The 20092-nt window shown below is 35.8% G+C and overlaps 1 long non-coding RNA gene across 1 annotated transcript; it reads right to left on the minus strand.

The window, feature by feature from the left end:
• Positions 1-5885: 5885 nt before the first annotated feature.
• LOC149414410 (uncharacterized) lies at positions 5886-7618 on the minus strand. The gene is made up of 3 exons (XR_016304029.1): positions 7498-7618; positions 6460-6609; positions 5886-6315 (listed from the first exon to the last, which is right to left on the minus strand). It is a non-coding gene; the product is annotated as an uncharacterized LOC149414410 (long non-coding RNA).
• Between the last annotated feature and the right edge of the window lie 12474 nt (positions 7619-20092).

Raw genomic sequence — 20092 nt, forward strand, 5'->3', positions numbered from 1 at the left:
TCAGTAAGCCATGACTGCCCGGCTAGTGCATTCGCGTCCACAGGTGTTCCGGGGTACCCCAGTACCCCGTGGTAGGAATAGTGTTAGTTGTTCCTTCCAGTTATACTTGATTTACACAGCGCCCTTGAGGTGATTTCTCACGAAAACGGCGCTATATAAATTAGCCAAATATTATTACTGAAGTTGCTTTTCGACATCCTGGTAAGTTTACACATATTCATGATTTACTTTACTTTGTGATAATGGTTAGAGTTCAGTGTTGATAGGCAGAGCCTGCGCCCAATAACGAGACATTCACGGACTAATAATGTGTTATGAATGTAATGACAGTGTATGCAGTGTAATGAGGTGTTGTATTGTTTTCAGACATGGCATCCCAGACTCAATATTTTGGGGGGGGGGGTGAAATTGCAGCTGCTTTGTTGGTTTTTGACGACGAAGAGCTAAACCTAGGAGAAGATTCAGAAGATGAGCCCGACGGTGTTTCCGAGGATTTCCGGGACCATTTTGAAGTCGCATCTCACGAAGACGGTGATCAAGATAGTGTGAAAGGAGATGAAGAGTATTTAGTGCCTGACAATGACGGGGCTGGTATAAATGAAGAAGGTAGGCGCTTGGTTCGTGTGCTAGATTCTCCATTAGTTCTGTACGGAAAAGGTCATAAAAATCGACATAAGTGGGCTGGTGTTATTAAGCCTGAGTTGCTGACCAGATGCTGACCCTGTACAAGTCTCAAGTCCGCCCATCTATTGAATTTGGGAGCCACCTTTGGGCTGGTGCCCCAAAATACTTGATAAACCTGCGTGAATCTGTGCAAAGGAGAGCGATCCGTCTGATTGACAATCCGTTGTTAACAGACCGATTGCCTTCTCTAATGCATAGACGCAATGTAGGCATGCTGTGTCTGTTCTACAGGTATTTCAATGGAGCCTGCTCCAAGTAGATAGCAGCATTGATTCCTGATGCACCGGTGCACGTGCGCGAAACTCGACGGACACGAACTGAACACCCGTTCACGGTTGACGTTGGCTTCATGAGAACGGGCCGTTTTTACGACTCGTTTTTGTGTAAGTCGGCTCGTATGTGGAACGAGCTACCGGCATCTGTTTTTCCTCCCTCCTATAATCCGAGCCTCTTCAAGGCCGGCATTAACAAATCCCTTCCTACAGCCCCTACCTTATTCCACCTCACAACGCCGCCCAACCGGTTGGTGACATAGTTCCCTTGTCTGTACACTGCACAGGCAGGGACACTTTTGTGAGGTGTCACAAAAAAAAAAAAAAGCCTTCTCGCTCACGAATGCCTTGCCGCAATATTTTGTTGCACCCACCTGGTAACGTCTTAACAGAAACCTGACATGTGACAATCGGTTCACGTCTATATCCACAGCCAAGAAGTTACTGGAAAAGGGTATAAAATTAGTTGGAACTGTAAATAAGAATAAACGAGAAATTCCTCCTGTTTTCTTGGATACTACAAATCGAGAAAGATGCACATCAATGTTTGCCTACGACGGACCTCTCACACTTTTGTCGTATTGTCCTCTGAAGTCAGCTAAGAAGAAAGTTGTAATCATGTTGTCCACCATGCATGACAAGGATAATGAAGTGTACCTTCCAGAAATAAAACATTTATTTAATAAAACCAAATGCGGGGTGGATGTGTTCGACCAACTTTGTAAGAAGTACTCGACGTCCAGGAAGACCAAAAGGTGGCCCATGTGTCTCTTCTACGGGTTGCTAAATGCCGTTGCTGTCAACTCTTGGGTCATATTCAAGCTGTCAACTAACATTGATAAAGAGAAAATAACCAAGCGGCGTGAATTTCTTAAGAGTTTGTCAATGGCACTCATAAAGCCTCATATGAGAGCATATATACAATAGCCAAGTTTACCCCGGGATATCAGAGAAACTATACGTGCAGACTTGAATATTCATAGTGAAGATCATAGACCGGTCCCTGATAATCCCAAACCTGGTCGCTGCTGCTTTTTTCCGCGCACAAAGGACAGAAAATCTCGATCCGTCTGTAACACTTGTCGCCGCCATATTTGTGTTGACCATCAATACAAAATCTGTCCTTCATGTAACGGCAAAAATGTCAATTAGTTTTTATTAATAAATTTTATTGTCTTTTCTTATTACTTTGCCATAATAGAAAAAATATTAAAAAAAATATCAAATATTTATTTTATTAATTTTTTTTTGCGCGGGGTACTTCAGTACCCCGTGGAAGGAATAATTACATTCCCAGAGTGGTAGGGTTTAAGAGTTAATGAGCTAATCAAAACAACTTAATCTTTTCGCGCCGCGATTAATTAAGTAATGCTTGCTGTGTCTGTTATGATTAATTACATGAGTGATATATAAAATATTGTCAAAATTTATTCACAACAGTTTAATCCCCGCAACAGAATGAATCTATTACAAAATGTTACACAGTTTAATTTCAACCCGTTAATTAAAAGGAGACCAAATTTGGTCCCAAGCATCTACGAATTTGGTTTCCTAATATTTAAAGGGTTAACACCGAACACATCTTTAACCTTCGCAACACATCTTTCGTACAATAATCTTTGTATATCCCTAGTTAAGCGTATCTTTTATAACAAAGTTCTACGGAACATATTTTGATGAGCAATATGGTCTTATGGACGAATGGAATAATGATATTTTGGGATAACAACTTAAAAACCAATACTTAACGAGATTTATTACAAAAAGAACAGTCAATAGACAGTCCCTATTAATAGTTGCCTGAAAGCACAATCCATAATTAGATATGGGAACATTTATATTAATTAATTAAAAATACGCTTTCATTTTAAAATAGTCTTTCTTAGCAATTTAAAACTTTTTGGATTGTTATTGATTTCCCTTGATGTTGATCTTTCGGGGCTAAATTTGCGATAAATTGTGATTTTTTTTTACATCTGACATATAAATAAAATTTTGAAAATTATATTACTTTTTTATTAAAAATATTGGTGATATAAACTGTGGTGATTTTCCGTGCTGATAATCCAGATTTCTTTGTAATAAAAGTATGTGGGTACTCCGTTACTATTTGGTTTTATTCAGGTAGCTACAAGTATTGATACAATGGACAGTATAAAAGTTTGCTAATGAAAAGATGACGAGTTACAACAGACATGCCTTTTTATACGTCTCGGTCATGCTGTCCCACTCAGATATGCCTGTCTCTTTCATACTGACAGACATAAGTTCACTTATACTGATGAATTCGCTATAATTTAAAAAATTTGTACATAAAATACTAAAGGATTATAGGTGCATGAAACAAGATATTATAAGATGAATATTTGTCTCAAACAATTTTTATTCTTCAATAAATAATTAATCAATTTACAGAGAATAATCATTTATGTTAACTAAAATAATTCGTCAACTTACTTTCCACAGCTTTTGATTTTTTAAATGTTTTTCTTCTACCAAGTGCTTGTGTTTAAAAGAGTGGTGAGCCTCAAGATGAAGAATATAAAGTGTTTGTAATCAATAATTATTAAAGTCAATATGATTATTACAAAAAAACATGTAAACAAACAAATTAAGATTCATATTCATTAAGAAAAAGATAATTAATAATGAAGTAAGTAAAATGACATGGTTCACAATGCTACAACTGGGCCACTCGGCCTACTTCTATTTTATAGTGTTAATTATAATGTTTATATAATCGAGTTGAAATATGTACACTTATAAGTTATTATATTAATTTATTATTTTTGCTGGCTATCATAGGAGTAACAAATATATGAAGGTGGGTATGTGGAATAATGTTATTAATTTATTAATAATTGGATTTATTTGAATTATTTCGAAAACTGACAATAGGCCGGCATTATCGTTCTTCAAAACATCCAAAAATTCGATCTCGTTGGCAGTATTTATTTTTTTCTTGAAAATTGAGATACACGTTTAACGTTCTCAGATGCATGAGCTGTGTGAGTCGGAGATGCTTCCAAAAAACATAAAATAAAATAAAGCTTCTTAACCTTAGCTTTACTAACGATTGTAACTTTTTTCGTGTGAACATAACGTGCAATTCATAAAAAAGTATGTGAATAGCAGTGTGGTTGAATATTTGAATTCAAAATGTTTTCCGTAAACTTTTTATTGTAAGTCAGCATGTGGCTCGTCACAAAATATAATTATTATATTCACTCGAAACGAGACAAAGGTTTTCTTTAACTGTGTCTTGTCAGATAGCTCTTCCGAGAAAATGAATATTTGCACTCAGAACATGAAAAAGGTTTTTCTCCACTGTGAGTCAGCATGTGGTTCTTCAGAGCCCCCCTTTGATAATATGCATAGTTTCACTCAGAATATGAAAAAGGTTTTTCTCTAATGTGAGTTAGCATGTGCCTCGTTAGAGTGCCCTTTCGAGAACATGAATAGTTGCACTCGGAACATGAAAAAGGTTTTTCACCACTGTGAGTCAGCATGTGTATCGTCAGATTGCCCTTTTGAGAAAATGAGTATTTGCACTCGGAACATGAAAAAGGTTTTTCTCCACTGTGAGTCAGCATGTGTATCATCAGCTGGCCCTTTCGAGAACATGAATAGTTGCACTCGGAACATGAAAAAGGTTTTTCTCCACTGTGAGTCAGCATGTGTATCGTCAGATGGCCCTTTTGAGAACATGAATAGTTGCACTCGGAACATGAAAAAGGTTTTTCTCCACTGTGAGTCAGCATGTGGTTCTTCAGATGGCCCTTTTGAGAAAATGCATAGTTGCACTCAGAACATGAAAAACGTTTTTCTCCACTGTGAGTCAGCATGTGTATCGTCAGATGGCCCTTTTGAGAAAATGAATAGTTGCACTCAGAACATGAAAAAGGTTTTTCACCACTGTGAGTCAGCATGTGCCTCTTTAGATTGCCCTTTGTCGAACATGTACAGTTGCACTCGGAACATGAAAACGGTTTTTCTCCACCATGGGTAAACATGTGAATTTTAAGTTGTCTTTTTGTTAAAGATGAATAGTTGCACTCAGAACATGAAAAAGGTTTTTCTCCACTGTGAGTCAGCATGTGTATCGTCAGATGGCCCTTTTGAGAACATGAATAGTTGCACTCGGAACATGAAAAAGGTTTTTCTCCACTGTGAGTCAGCATGTGGTTCTTCAGATGGCCCTTTTGAGAAAATGCATAGTAGCACTCAGAACATGAAAAACGTTTTTCTCCACTGTGAGTCAGCATGTGTATCGTCAGATGGCCCTTTCGAGAACATGAATAGTTGCACTCGGAACATGAAAAAGGTTTTTCTCCACTGTGAGTCAGCATGTGTATCATCAGCTGGCCATTTCGAGAACATGAATAGTTGCACTCGGAACATGAGAAAGGTTTTTCTCCACTGTGAGTCAGCATGTGGATCTTCAGATGGCCCCTTTGAGAAAATGCATAGTTGCACTCAGAACATGAAAAAGGTTTTTCTCCACTGTGAGTCAGCATGTGACGCGTCAGATTGCCCTTTAGAGAACATGAATAGTTGCACTCAGAACATGAAAAAGGTTTTCCTCCACTGTGAGTCAGCATGTGCATCTTTAGATGGCTTTTTCGAGAAAATGAATAGTTGCACTCAGCACATGAAAAAGGTTTTTCTCCACTGTGAGTAAACATATGGCTCTTCAAAGTGCCCCTTCGAGAACATGAATAATTGCACTCGGAACATGAAAAAGGTTTTTCTCCACTGTGAGTCAGCGTGTGACTCGTCAGATTGCCCTTTCGAGAACATGAATAATTGCACTCAGAACATGAAAAAGGTTTTTCTTCACTGTGAGTCAGCATGTGCATCTTTAGATGGCTTTTTCGAGAAAATGAATAATTGCACTCGGAACATGAAAAAGGATTTTCTCCACTGTGAGTCAGCATGTGCCTCGTAAGATGGCTTTTTTGCGAAGATGAATAGTTGCACTCAGCACATGAAAAAAGTTTTTCTCCACTGTGAGTAAGCATATGGCTCTTCAAAGTGCCCCTTCGAGAAAATGAATAATTGCAATCGGAACATGAAAAAGGTTTTTTTCCACTGTGAGTCAGCATGTGACTCGTCAGATTGCCCTTTCGAGAACATGAATAATTGCACTCAGAACATGAAAAAGGTTTTTCTCCACAGTGAATCAGTATGTGCCTCGTAAGATGGCTTTTTTGAGAAGATGAGTAGTTGCACTTAGAACATAAAAAAGGTTTTTTCCCTGTATGGGTGCTTAAGTGCCTTTTGAAATTCGACTTATGAAAGTTGGAATAGGTGCAGTGAGGATAAAATAATTGTTTTTCCATAGGATGCGTCTTCAGATCTGTAGAAAAGAATAAAGAAATACGATTATAAAGGCTCAGTACGACTTAATATCAATACTAAGGATAAGAAAGCACAGAAAATTGATAAAAATTTATAAAAAATAAGAAGGCAGAAATTATAAACAAAAAGAAATTATATTTACCGGACTGGTCAATTCTTTCAGAGCGTTCTAAGCATTCCCTTTTTACATCCTGCAGGTCTATATCAATTTCCATACAAGAGAATCCCCCATCATTATCTTCTCGGCGTCCGAGTTTCGCATTGACCGTTGTAGTCTCCTTATTAATGTAAGCTATAAAACAACATGTTCGTATATTGACAATTAAGGTAAAACAAAAAAAAAATATATAAAATATTTTCGATAAAAAAAATCGTTGACTAACCCTGCAGAAGTGAGAATTAGGAGAAGAGAGTTCAAGATTAATTGAAGAGAATTAATAATAATGACCCGGAGGTCCGCTTCAGGAAGGAAAGGTATTTATTCTTAAGCACCTTCAGTGTGGAGTCATTTTAAGTCAACGAAATGATGTTTTCTTCCATCAATATGTATTTTTAACGTATGAGTATAAAGTGGACAACTTGATGAATCGAGCACTTATTGTGAGCATTAGCGTCTTCTGTGATTGTAGGGTATGGTTCTCGACTAGTAATCTGTAGGTCCCGGGATAAAATTCCAGCGGACGCAAGTAAATTTTATTTGATGACTTCATGATTTCTCACAATTTATTTTTGTAGTATATCTATTATGTTTTGTATATCTCACAATTTATTTCCAGCGTGGGAGATACTTTCGGTATCGCCTTGGTGTAATATAAACAATTCACAATTTAAACATTGATTGTAATGACACCATCTGAATAGCCAGGACTTCACACCTATCACCTCCCCATCTTCATCCCCTCCTTTCTACCAGCCTTACAACATACACCAATTAAACCAAGAGGTTCAGAGCAGTTAGGACTCATTTGGGGAATTCACAAAAACTAAATAAAAATTACTAACTTTGACTAATGATGTAGTTTGGCTGTTCTGGTAAAGATATATATCATGATAAAAATTAAAATGACTACGGCAAAAGAGGACCGCGTGAACAGGCATATTATGTGCTGTCGCCATGGCAATCCAAAATGGACTTGGATTAATAACAAATAATTTATTTTACGTAAGTAATGCAACTAACTGGCTGTCTGAGTACTCTCCGCACATTCCTTCTTTACATCTGGGTGGTCGAAATCCATAAACGTGTTCGGCATTACACATCCGCCTCCTTCCTGGAGCCCTGGTTCCGTCTTGACGGAAACAGTTTCTTGGTTTTCTAGATCCATGGCACTGCTGTGGTAGGGTTTGGTAATTGGTACAAGCCCAAACTAATGTATATGTACCTGAAACAGAACATAGTTGTAACGGAACCCTCCTTTGAAAGAGATAAATATTCTGTCAAAACAATGATATCTTATGCGAAACTCATATTTGGAAATAGGGATATACATATTGTGACTATCTTGACCTTGAAGTTGACATTGGAAATCTGTTGAAAGATTCGTCGTTGATCGTCTGATAAGTTAATATAACTATAACTATAAGTAAAGTAAAGCTCGAAAACCTTTTGTTAAGTCCGCTAATCCGCTTTTAATAAAATATTTGTAACTAATAATTAAAATATTTTCATTATTAAAATAAGCAGACGTCTAATTGACAGTTTGAACGTTACGCAAACAAAACGCCAATAGATTTCCTAACTTAGGTGTACCGATAAGGGCCACTACCGAAATGATTAGAGTAATTATTAAAATCATTAGAACTCACTTATAAATAAAAAGTATGGGAAGATAAATTGAACTTCGTGGGTTAAACAGTGTAAGGGATAAAATGTAGAATTAGAGATTAAAAACCGAGTGATACGACTGGCGATGACAAAAGGATGAGTCAACAAATTAGGTTAGTTTTACAAAGACAATAATGAAGTCATAGACAAGTATTATGACATCAGCAGAATCACACTTAGCCCGCGCCACGCAACGTAACGCGGCGCAACGTTCTTGTCGGTGTTTACACTGGCCCACGTACGTACGCGTGCACGTACCACGTACGTGCGCGTCAGTTAATAATAATAATAAATTTATTCCCATAAAAATCATGCAATAAAACATGCGGAAACTTTGACTAGCCAACTAGGAATGGATACTGTTTTAGGCCAGTCAAATTGAAAAGTTTAGTTCATATCATAATTTAGTACTTAATATAAAACAAAACGGGGAAAGTAAATAACAGCCAGATAGTAGTTGTGCGATAGCCGCGTGGACCATCAACACATGGGTGAGGTTATAATTAGAATAATCTCGGCAGGTGTGTGCCGATGTGAATTAACGCTTAGATCGCACACCAAACAGAAAGCTACTCGCAATGTAAACTTACGGTTTTCGGTGAGCGCTCAGTGGTTGAGGAATTCACATGCACCTGGAGAGGATTGCACATATCGGTACGGTACACGGGAAAAGTCGTTAACTGTCATTCGATCCTGGTTTCGTTAAGGCGCAGGCGCGGGCAGCTCAGTCAACTCAAAGCCACACTGCGCAGAGACAAACTGATAAATTGGCATCCTAGCCTCCTTATTGGTTGGAGCGGAAAAAGTGTCAAAATAATACATCGTCACGAAACAGTATTAATAAAAAGACATCTCACCGCAGGAGTTGTAAGGTAGAAAAATTGGGAAGTGTATAAGCTTATAATATAGTTGGGTGATTATAAAATAATCGATGGCATTGGTAAATAAAGTATAGATTAATACAGAATAGACAATTGTGTTCAGGGGTGATAAATATGTGTTTTTGTATTGAATGGTCTTTATAAAATGATGTATGACAATAATGCGCATGTATATTTTTATAATGAGATTATCTATTGATCTACAAACCTTCATTTTAACCCTCCCTAAATCAAGGAGCCAGTCGTTGGCCAATTTGCGCAAAACATTTGTACTTTTCGTTTTCCAAGCATTAGGAATTATACTAAATAATTTAGGTCCTAAGTACGAGAAATGCCGTTGCCCAAGGGACGTCGAGGTTTTTATTGGGACTATTGGATTATTCCTTAAAAGTCAGGTGTCGTGAAGGTGGTCGATGGAAGGAAAGTGCTGACGTTGTTTTTGTGCAAGTAATATAATCTTTCTAATACACAGTTGTCTGACATCGAGAACTTTTATTTCTTTATTTTATTTTATAAATTTTTATTAAGTGGATTTGATATTTACTTTTTAGGTTATATTTATGTTATTCTCTTCTCAGCAGACGATAGCTTTGCCATGTCTTCTGAAAGCGATTTTGAAGATGATTTACTACGAGTATTATTATTAAATCAATATTCTCGTAAAAAGAAAAATAAAATAGCGAGAAGAAGTATTTGGGTCCACAACATTAACCAAAAAAAGAGAAATGTTGGGAGAGTTTCATACTTTAGTGAAGGAACTAGAATCAGATAAGGAAATATTCTTCATGTACTTCCGTATTAGCAAAGTGGCATTTGAAGAGCTTCGAAGCATTATTGAATGTCATTTAAGGAAACAAAACACGTCTTCAAAAGTCAATTGGTACCAGAGAAAGACAGGCAGTTTGTCTAAGGTGTGATTGTCATTCCTTATTTGGCTAATAGTTTCAGTAAACTGTTCGTCACCCATTTTTTTTTATCGAGCGACAAAACTGATTAATGCTGGTAGAGTATTGCCTAGTGTTTTTTTTTAAATTTTTTTTGAATATTAACTCCACACAGGAGGCCCTGAAGAAAATAATTTCCCTCAGGGCCTATGTCAAGTGTGATTATGAAGCATCCATTTCCATAGAAAATGTATATTGTATATTAAACATTAAATATTATTTTAATATTATAATTAAATATTGTATATTATAAATGTATATTTCCATTGGAAATGGTGACGTCGACCCACGTTGCGTGGCGTGGCGCGGGCTAAGTGTGATCTACCTTTATGTTTGCATATTTATTTTGACAAAAAGATGCAAAAAGTTTCAGACGGGTTAATTGATTATCCGATATTATTATATTAATTCTGTAGTTTCTATTAAAAAAAAACCTCCCGCAAACCTTCCTGTGACTTATTTGTTGGTTGTGATATTTTGCCTTTTTGCGACGACATTTACACCATCTTTTAAGAACTTCGTTAAATCCTACTTTAGTTCTAAGTTGAGTTCATTACGTGTCGTAAGGAACTGGTGTCGTGGAAAATGGGTCGGGAAAATCTGTTCTAATGTAATAAACCCGCCCGTATCTAAAATGTAATGAACGGTAAGGTTGGGTTAGATTAGTAAAGGTTAGTTTAGGTTGGGTTAAGTGAATATATTTTAGGTTTGGTTAGATCCGGTAAGGAGGGCTAGGTTATTTTTTTTTTATTTCCAAAAATATTTGGTAAAAAACTTGCCTCAATACACTTATTTTAAAAAATAACGGGGTTTTTATTTAAGTTATTTTTTATCGTATAAATAAATTAAACATGTACATTACGAAAAACGGTTTATCATCAGTTAGCAGTTTCTACAAACAAGTGCGAAATATGCGCAAACTTCATGTTGTTGTTCTGTCAAAATGGTGCGTCAGTTGGCAAATTTTCGCGTTTATTATTATTCAGGAAAATAATATTGAATATCAATCTTTTTCATAATCGTACATGCAAATAGTTTTTGTTTATTGTAAATAAGTTGAATCAAATATTAGTTTTTTCTAAATAAAATTTTACATTTTAAATGCTTTCGAAATATTTATATTTTAATAGGCAGACGTAAAATTGACAGCTTAAACGTTCTTCAAACAAAACGCCAATGGATTCCCCAACTAAGGTGTACCGAATCGCAAAAGTTAAGCTAGGTTGCGTTAGAGACAGTGCAGATGTGCATTTGAGCATCCCATAGCCAATATTAAAGAACAGGTCGATTAATCTGATTTTGTAATAACTGCCGTTGCGAAAATGATAAGGGTGATTGATAAAAGCATTAGTACTCACCAGAAACTATCACAAGAATGGGATGATAAATTCAACTACGTAACCCACGCAGTGTAAGGGATACAAAGTATAATTAGAGACTGTGAAACGGCTGGCGACGAAGACAGTCAAATGTGTCAAAAAGGTAGATTAGTTTTACATAGACAATAATAATGTCATAGACAAGCATTATGATATCGGCATTAACACTGATATATTTTAAAAAAAAAACCGATGGATGCAAAAAAATACCCACGGGTTCGTTAATGATTATTGCTCTCTGGCGGCCAAAATCTGAATTGATTTTGCATTTAGAACAAAGGTGGTTGGCTTTGGCCATAGATTCTTGTAAGTTACAACAGACAGGGCATGATCTAGTCTGCATAAAATGGAAAATTTATATAAAAAACGCAATTCTCTTACGATGAATATAATTAGTATAAGAAGGTGAGAAACTCTAGTTACAGATTTATATAACACAGAGGTTATTGTCTGATGGGGCGGGTAAAATTACTCTTTTATGACTGTATAGAAACAAGTCAGCTTCGTAATAAATGTTTTCTGTGATATATTTATTAACTAAGCTCTAGCGCATTCTTTCTGTCAACATTATTGTTTTCCGAGGCGTGTACGCTTGTTCAATAATTGAAATGGCAACACTGAGGTGTCATTTCAATTTAAATTTTTTAATCTTAATTCTGTAGTTTCGATGGAAAAGCCTGTAGCTAGCTAGTTGTCACCAGGGGCATTTCTTTCAGCTTTGGCCGTGAAACTCTTTTGAAACCGCCACGCCCACCTCATTATTCTTATAGAAAACGAATAATATGGCGTAAAGCTCAGATCTCATTGGTTAGAGCAGAAGGATTGGTTTGATCTCTCGCTCTCTACCATAATGACTCGTGTAACAGATAGAGATTACGGAATTGTGTCATTAGACTTTTTTCAAATCATTCAAACAAAATGAGAGTGGTTTATTTATACTCGCGGGTTGTCATTTGTTGCCGAAATACTATCATTTCGCCTCGAAAATATTGCATGTTAAAGTTGTTCGTGATAAAAATACAATATAAGCCAGTATGGCGTTAGCGAGTTACAAACATATATTCAACCTACCTACGTAAGTTCAAGTTTCGTGAATTTGACAGTTTTTAGGTTATTCGTACGGTTTTTTGTTAAACAATGCTTCATACTTGGTATTTCGTCACCTCAGTGCTTAATTGTCCAAACGACCATTTGCAAATTTTACAGGAGGAGGTTTTCTTTAATTATTTCAATGAAACATTATGACAGGTGTTTAAGATGAAGATATTTCCGTCAAGCTAAAGGTCTCATCAGTTTAAGTAATTCTTTGTAAATTGACTAAGGATAGTTTTTTATACCTTTTTTTACATTTTAAAATGGAGATTGAACAAAAACGCACCACCAGAATTTCGTAAAAGGAGATTGAACAAACTGGAATTGGAGATAGGGCAACTTTTGCGTAGAACTTTCCGTGCTTGTTTGTTCAAACGACCACCTTTAGTTATATACAGGATGAGTTTGTTTTCAATATTTCTATTTTGGATACTGACAATTCGTGGTGAAATCTATATATATATATATATATATATATATATATATATATATATATATATATATATATATTTTTTTATAAAAGTGATTTTTTCTTTGTTTGTTCCTTCTTATTTAATATACTTTTTCTATACATAAAAGTGAGCTCTGGCGTTATGAAATTTATATAGGTACAAATTCACATCTTATTTCCCATACCACTCTACCGGCTGCGATAAAACTATGTAACTTTGAGTTGTGCGCATGCCCGCGAAGGTTTCTCTATATTATATTGAACTATAGCGTTGTGAAATTTGTGTAAAGATTCTCTTATTATTTCCTATATCATTCAACCGATTGCGATGAAACTTTGGTGAGTTGCTTTGCGCACGCCGGCGAAGTTTTCCATACATAAAGGTGTACTCTGGCGTTATGAAATTTGCATTCAGATTGTATAATATGTGGCGCTCGAGTTGTTATAAAAATGTGTGCATTATTTCTTGTAGCTTAGCAGTAGGGACTGAAAGAGGGAAGGGTGAGGGTAATCCGTGAGGGGAGAGGGTTCGTGGGATGCGGGACAAATCTTTCTTTGAGTGGCATTGAAACGCGTGCCAGGTACTCAACAGTTCCATTATTTATTTATTTATTTATTGACGCCGTATTGGGCTTTTAAGTACATAAAAATTACAAACTTCATTTTTAGCAACAGTATAAAACAAACAATAGAAAATCGAAATAAAATATAATGATTTCTTATACATTATTTACATTTAAAAAGTGGTAGACTAATTTGGCTTTAAATGTATTAAAGTTCAAATTAAATATGTCAGCGACATCACTTAGTTCATTGCCCAACCTATGTATTCTTTCTAACACAGAATTCGTGGCGAAGTTATTGTTGTAGAATAAAATATTCCGTCTAGTATATTTTGGAGGTATATGTAAAGATAGCAAGTTTATAGTGTCAGGGCAGTCTAACCTTGAATGCACAATTTTATATAATAAAAGAAGATCAAATATTTTTCGCCTTTCAGATAATTTCGATAAGTTAAGTTTACTGCGTAAATTGACATAATTGATTTCAATAATAGGAATACCAATTTTGAAATTAATAAAACGTAAAAATTTATTTTGAATTTTTTCAATTTGTAAACAATGAGAGTTGAAATGAGGACACCAAATGGTTGCATTGTATTCAACCTGACTTCTAACCAGAGACGTGTACAGTAATTTTATAGTTTTTATGTTATTAAAGTCTTTAGCGATTCTGAGAATAAATCCAAGCATTTGTAATCCCTTACTGGTAATGCTATTAATGTGATTCAAGAAGCGTAATTTGGAGTCAAAGATAACTCCAAGGTCATTGAATTCAAAAACTCTTTTTAGATTGGCATTGTTAATTGAGTAGTCGAATAATAAAGGGGTTTTAGATCTATGGAAACTGATCGTTTGGCATTTGTTGATATTAAGATGTAATTTGTTTACGATGCACCATTCATAAAGTTTATTTAAGTTCATTTGTAGAGTTAAACAATCAGAAGAATTACCGATCGATTTAAACATCTTTAGATCATCGGCGAATAGAAGAAAGTGAATATTATCGAAAATTAGTGAAATGTCATTAATAAATAGTAGGAAAAGAATTGGTCCTAGGTGGGAACCTTGGGGGACCCCACTTAAGGCAAAAAAAGTGTAAGAAGTTGTGGAGGTAATTTTTACAGATAATTTTCTGTATGATAAGTAACTTCTAAGCCATTCGAGAAAGTTGCCGCTTATTCCCAAGTGTTCTAATTTTTCCATTAAAATGCGATGAGAAAAAGTATCAAAGGCTTTGCTAAAGTCAGTATAAATTGTATCAACTTGAAGACCCTTGGACAGTGCATTAGAAATAAAATTTTCGTAAAGCAATAAGTTAGATGACGTAGATCTATCTGGCATAAAACCATGTTGAAATGTTGATATAATTGGTTTAATTTGATGCATGATTTTACTTGATATAATCTTTTCTAAAAGTTTAGGTAGTGATGACATAATACATATGGGTCTATAATTTTCAATTTGACATTTATCTCCTTTTTTAAAAATAGGTGTTATAAAGCTACTTTTCCAAATTTCAGGAAAACAACCTGTAGATAAAGATAAATTGAAAATTATAGTAATAGGAAGAGCTAGAACATGAATACAGTTTTTAAGTAATATTGAGGGAATCATATCTGGCCCCGAATTCGACCTGATATCCAGCTGTTTGATAAAAGTCACAACATCATTTACTACCACATGGATGTTATGCAAGTTGAGTGAGCTTTCGGTAAATTGGGGTTTATCAGATAATATGTTGTCATTGTCTTCAACATATACACTCTTGAAGAAATCTGCAAATAAATTTACAATATCGTTTTTGTCATGACCCACTTTTTTCCCATAAAACATTGTACCGGGAAAGTTAGAGTTATTTTTCCGAAAGGAGTTAGCGTAATTCCAAAATTTATTAATATTTGTTAAAATAGAATTTTCAACATTGTTGGTGTATTTCTTGAAACATACTTTCGATTGCCTGGTACAATCTTTACGCAGAATGGAGAATGCGATATAATTATCTAGCGTTCTATTTATTTTATAACGTTTGTGGGCAATTTTTTTATCGTACGTTAGATTAATTAGTTCAGAATCGAACCATTTAGGGAATTTAGAAGTGTAATATTTTTGTAGGGGTACAAATCTATCGATTGCTTGATAAATTACATTGTAAAAGTATTCTAAGGCCTCATTTAAATTTGAGCTTTTACAAGTGAGATCATAAGTCCAATTATAAGTAGATAAAAATTCTATAATCTTTGGGTAATCTGCTTTTTCAAAATTACGCTTGACAATCGTGGGGTCAATTACCTTAACATAAGTATTGAGGTAATTGATTATTAGAGGGGGGTGGTATTTATCGAATGGAAGAATCATTTCATCAGAGGCATACACATTAACATTAGAAGAATTTGTAAAGACAAGATCGAGAAGACGAGAATTGATGTTGTACACATGGTTTTTCTGATGCAGATTTAAAAAGTTCGACATTTCTATAATTTCATGGGAGCCATGATTGATGTTGTCCGGACTCGAGGACGCGATGTTCTCAATGTCCCATACAATATTTGGGAGGTTGTAGTCACCCATCAGAATAAATGTAGCATCAGGAAATTTTCTTCGCATAGTTTCAACTTCAAGGTGGTGCTCCTTATATGTTTGCAGGCCGGAGGATGGTGGTATATATGTGCAACCGATTATAAGTTTTTCATTTTTTAAGGAAACCATTACAAACACTTGTTCAAGATGTTTGTGAAGGCATTTCAGTTTCTTCGAATTCAGTTTGGTTGATACTGACAATAGTACGCCGCCACCTCTTGTTTTATTGCTGGAACTTTGACATCTGTCGTTTCTGTAAATGAAATGATCTAAAAATCCCAGTTCTTGATCGTTTATGCCAGCATTTAGCCATGTTTCAGTAAGAGCATAAATTTCGTAATTCATCGTTGGTAATGTACATTTTAGTTCTTGAAGTTTCGTTCTCAGTCCTCTTACATTTTGATAATATATTATTAGTTTGTGGGTCAGTTTTTTGGATTTAATTTTACAATTGTTGGGTGATTATTAATGTACTTGATTGTAATGTCTTGCTCACCCGATGATTGCCTATTTTTTAGTTCGATTCGCAAATTATTTAGATAGTTCCTTTGAGCAACTGATTGATCAGGGTACATGCGGATGTTATTCTTCAGCGAGTGTTTTTTACCGAGTAAGATTTTCGGCCATTTAGACTCAGGGAACTCGACTTTTACACCCCTCGGTTTATTAGTATCCCTTTTCCCGATTCTGTAAACTTTCAGGTCAAGAGAATTGGTAGAGTTGTCCAGGTCGAAAATGATTTTTTTTATGCTGGTAGTGTCGTCTTTCATAATATCAGTCTGGGTTATTGCTTTGCTTTCGGGGAGGTTACATATTATAATATTTTTTTCCCTTAAATTTTGATCATTCATCTCAGCAATAATATCGCAGATGTTATTTGTTTGCAAATTAGTAGTGGTAACAGCAGAAGGAATATTTTTGTACACTGACAATTCACCTTCAAGGGTAGCCATTCTTGCAGCCATTTGGCCTATGGACCCTAGGATATTATTAGTTTTGGGCATTATTTTGGCAATATGCTCCTTGGTAAATTTGTTATTGGGATCCATCACAATACTTGTTAGTGCATTGATGGCATCTTGTGCAAGGGATATGTATGTCTGCGCATCCATGATGAGTTCGGATTTAGGTTAATAAAAATTAAAAATTAATAGTAGGTTGAACTCCCCTGATTACTGTCTGGAATCAAGTTCACTTACAAGTAGTAATGAATAGGTATCAGTAACTACTACGGTCACAAGGCGTGCGGAAATGCAGGTTACCTGCCTTTGGTGCAACAATAATATTAAATATTGAATTTAAGTAAAGTTATTATTATTTGTTATTAAAACTTCAGGCTTTTATTTTATTGTTGAGGACACAAAGAAATGAACAGATTCACGACTTTTACACTGGAACACGATGGCACAGGAATAGTGTATTAAGTTTTATTTTAAATATTTTGTGGACAGAAATAATTCGTGACTGGTTTAGTTTACTGTTGTTTGTACTGCATTAATTAATTAAATAATTTACTTTCATGATAATAATATACTAAACAATGTCCAACTTTTTTATTAATGACCGTGACCGGGTTTAGCCTATCAACCATCTTAAGACTTCCATCTTCGTTGTTACGACATAGCAACAAAAATGGGATATCCATATAATTTGAATAAAATCATTGCATTCCACCCCCTTTAATCCCCCTCCCTAAATTTAATGTATATAAACCACAGTTTAAGGAATATCTGTACCAGTCTGAAGACGACCTCAGTAGGCTGAATCTCTTACTCCTCACAAGAGCGTCCCTGCCAGTGTACAGACAGGGGAACTATGTAACCACCCGTTTGGGCGGCGTTATGAGGCGGTTTAAGGTAGGGGCTGTAGGAAGGGATTTATTAATGAGGGCCTTTAAGAGGCTCGGATTATAGGAGAGAGATGCCGGTAGCTCGTTCCACATACGAGCCGACTTACAAAAAACGACCCGTTCTCGTGAAGATAACGTCAAACGTAAACGGGTGTTCCGCTCGTGTCCGTCGAGTTTCGCGCACGTGCACCGGTGCATCAGGTATCAATGCTGCTAGCTCCTTGGAGCATGCCCATTGAAATATCTGTAGAACAGACACAGCATGCCCACATTGCGTGTATGCAATAGAGAAGGCAATCGGTCTGTTAACAACGGATTGTCAATCAGACGGATCGCCCTCCTTTGCACAGATTCAAGTAGGTTAATTAAGTATTTTGGGGCACCAGCCCAGAGGTGGCTCCCAAATTCAACTGTTGGGCGGACTTGAGACTTGTACAGGGTCAGCAGCTGGTCACTGTTGAAGAATCTCCTAGCCGTGTACAAGACGTCCAGCTTCTTGGAAGCCTGATTTACTTGGGCTTCTATGTATCCCCGATACTTGAGCCGGTCTGATATACTAACTCCAAGCATTTCAATAGAGTCTTTATTGGGGAAAGTGCTCCCATCAAATTGCACCAGACTTTGTTGTCATATACTTTCATGATGGAGACTTTCAGTTCAGTTTTTTCAGTTTCAGTGCCGGCAACCCGGGCGTTTATTTAATTCCACTTTATTACCTTTCTTTAACTTTATTACGCTTGCTTTTTTGAGACGTTGAAACTGACCAAGTTGGCCTTACCCCAGGCACGAACCTTTTTACTTCAAAACTTCCCGAGCTGTTCGGACATCATAGATGGAAGGAAGCCTGTCAAAAAGATAACCCTCGTGAACGGTGCTGTCATCAGCGTAGCAGGGAATTGGTGCACATTCAACGAGATCGTTGATGTGCAACAAAAACAGCGTCGGTGACAGCACAGATCCTTGTGGCACCCCCGCATTGATTTGGTGCGGTGAGGAAGGGGAGCCGTCAACCACGGTTTGAATTGTTCTTCCCCTCAGAAAGTCCGCAGTCCAACTATGCGGGTTGGGTGGATCCCATACGATGGGAGAGTTGCAATTTTGTGGCACGCACGAATCTGACCATAATATTAATTTATTCAAAGTGGATGGTAAATGTTCTATAACGCTCTTTAAAAATTTTACTAAAGCGCTTGCCAGATCGTCTCCACTTCTGCCATTTGTTGTTTCATCCCACAATGCATTATTCTCTGGTTTTAATTTCCCCTCAATATTTATATATTCCTCACCTTCTTCTCTAAGTTTTTTAATATATTTCTTTTCCATTTGTCCGGTTGCCTTAATCTTTTTCTCGTTGGTGATATTATCTGTTTATTAATGTTTGTTTCGTTATTTACAATATCATCGTATTGATGTAAACCATCATTGGACAACGATGAAATATTATGTGGTGTTTCTATAGGAAGGAAAACAACATTATTTTGACAAACAGGTTCAGGTTCACCGGGTCCATCGTTGTTTTTGTCATCAAAAAACAATGTTTTTTTCACTTTTGTGATCCTGTAGACAAAACACACAAAAGTGATGAGAATCAACACTAATAATACAACATTCTTACAAAATCTGATAGTACTCATTAAGGTAATTATTCCATAAGCCGCCTACTTTTTGGTATAACTTATTGAAACTACACTTCGCTTCAACAATAACTATATGAAACAACTATTTACAAGCCCAAAATAGGTTATGTATTAGGTTCGTGGTTTGGATAAATTATGTAAATACAGCACATTTAAGCAATAGGCGGCTTATGGAATATTTACCAATCAAAAAAAGTAAAACATAATTCTATGATTAGGTACAAAAGTAGGAACTGACTTACCAAGCCACAAGTAACTTTTTTAGATTTTATTATTTAGGGTAGATTTCGTAAAATATAATATACGATATCTACACAAAAAAGTAAAATTTAGTACCCTTTTTCGTTTTTGCCGTCAATTTCAAATTCATTCATCAAACTTCAACTAGGAATTGCGCCTAAACAGTAGGTACGCGTGGCCAAAAAACTAAATTATATGAAATTTATGCAAATTATTTCAGTGAATAATATACCTATACATGTTTTTTGGCTAAAATTTAAAATCCTACTATTTTTGTTTGTAATACTCAGATTAGTAATCAAAACCCCAAAACACACAAATGAGGAAAAAATCAGAA

Source organism: Hesperophylax consimilis, chromosome 20 (genome assembly GCF_061612785.1).
Source record: "Hesperophylax consimilis isolate HC1 chromosome 20, BYU_Hcon_1.0, whole genome shotgun sequence".
Lineage (NCBI taxonomy): Eukaryota > Metazoa > Arthropoda > Insecta > Trichoptera > Limnephilidae > Hesperophylax > Hesperophylax consimilis.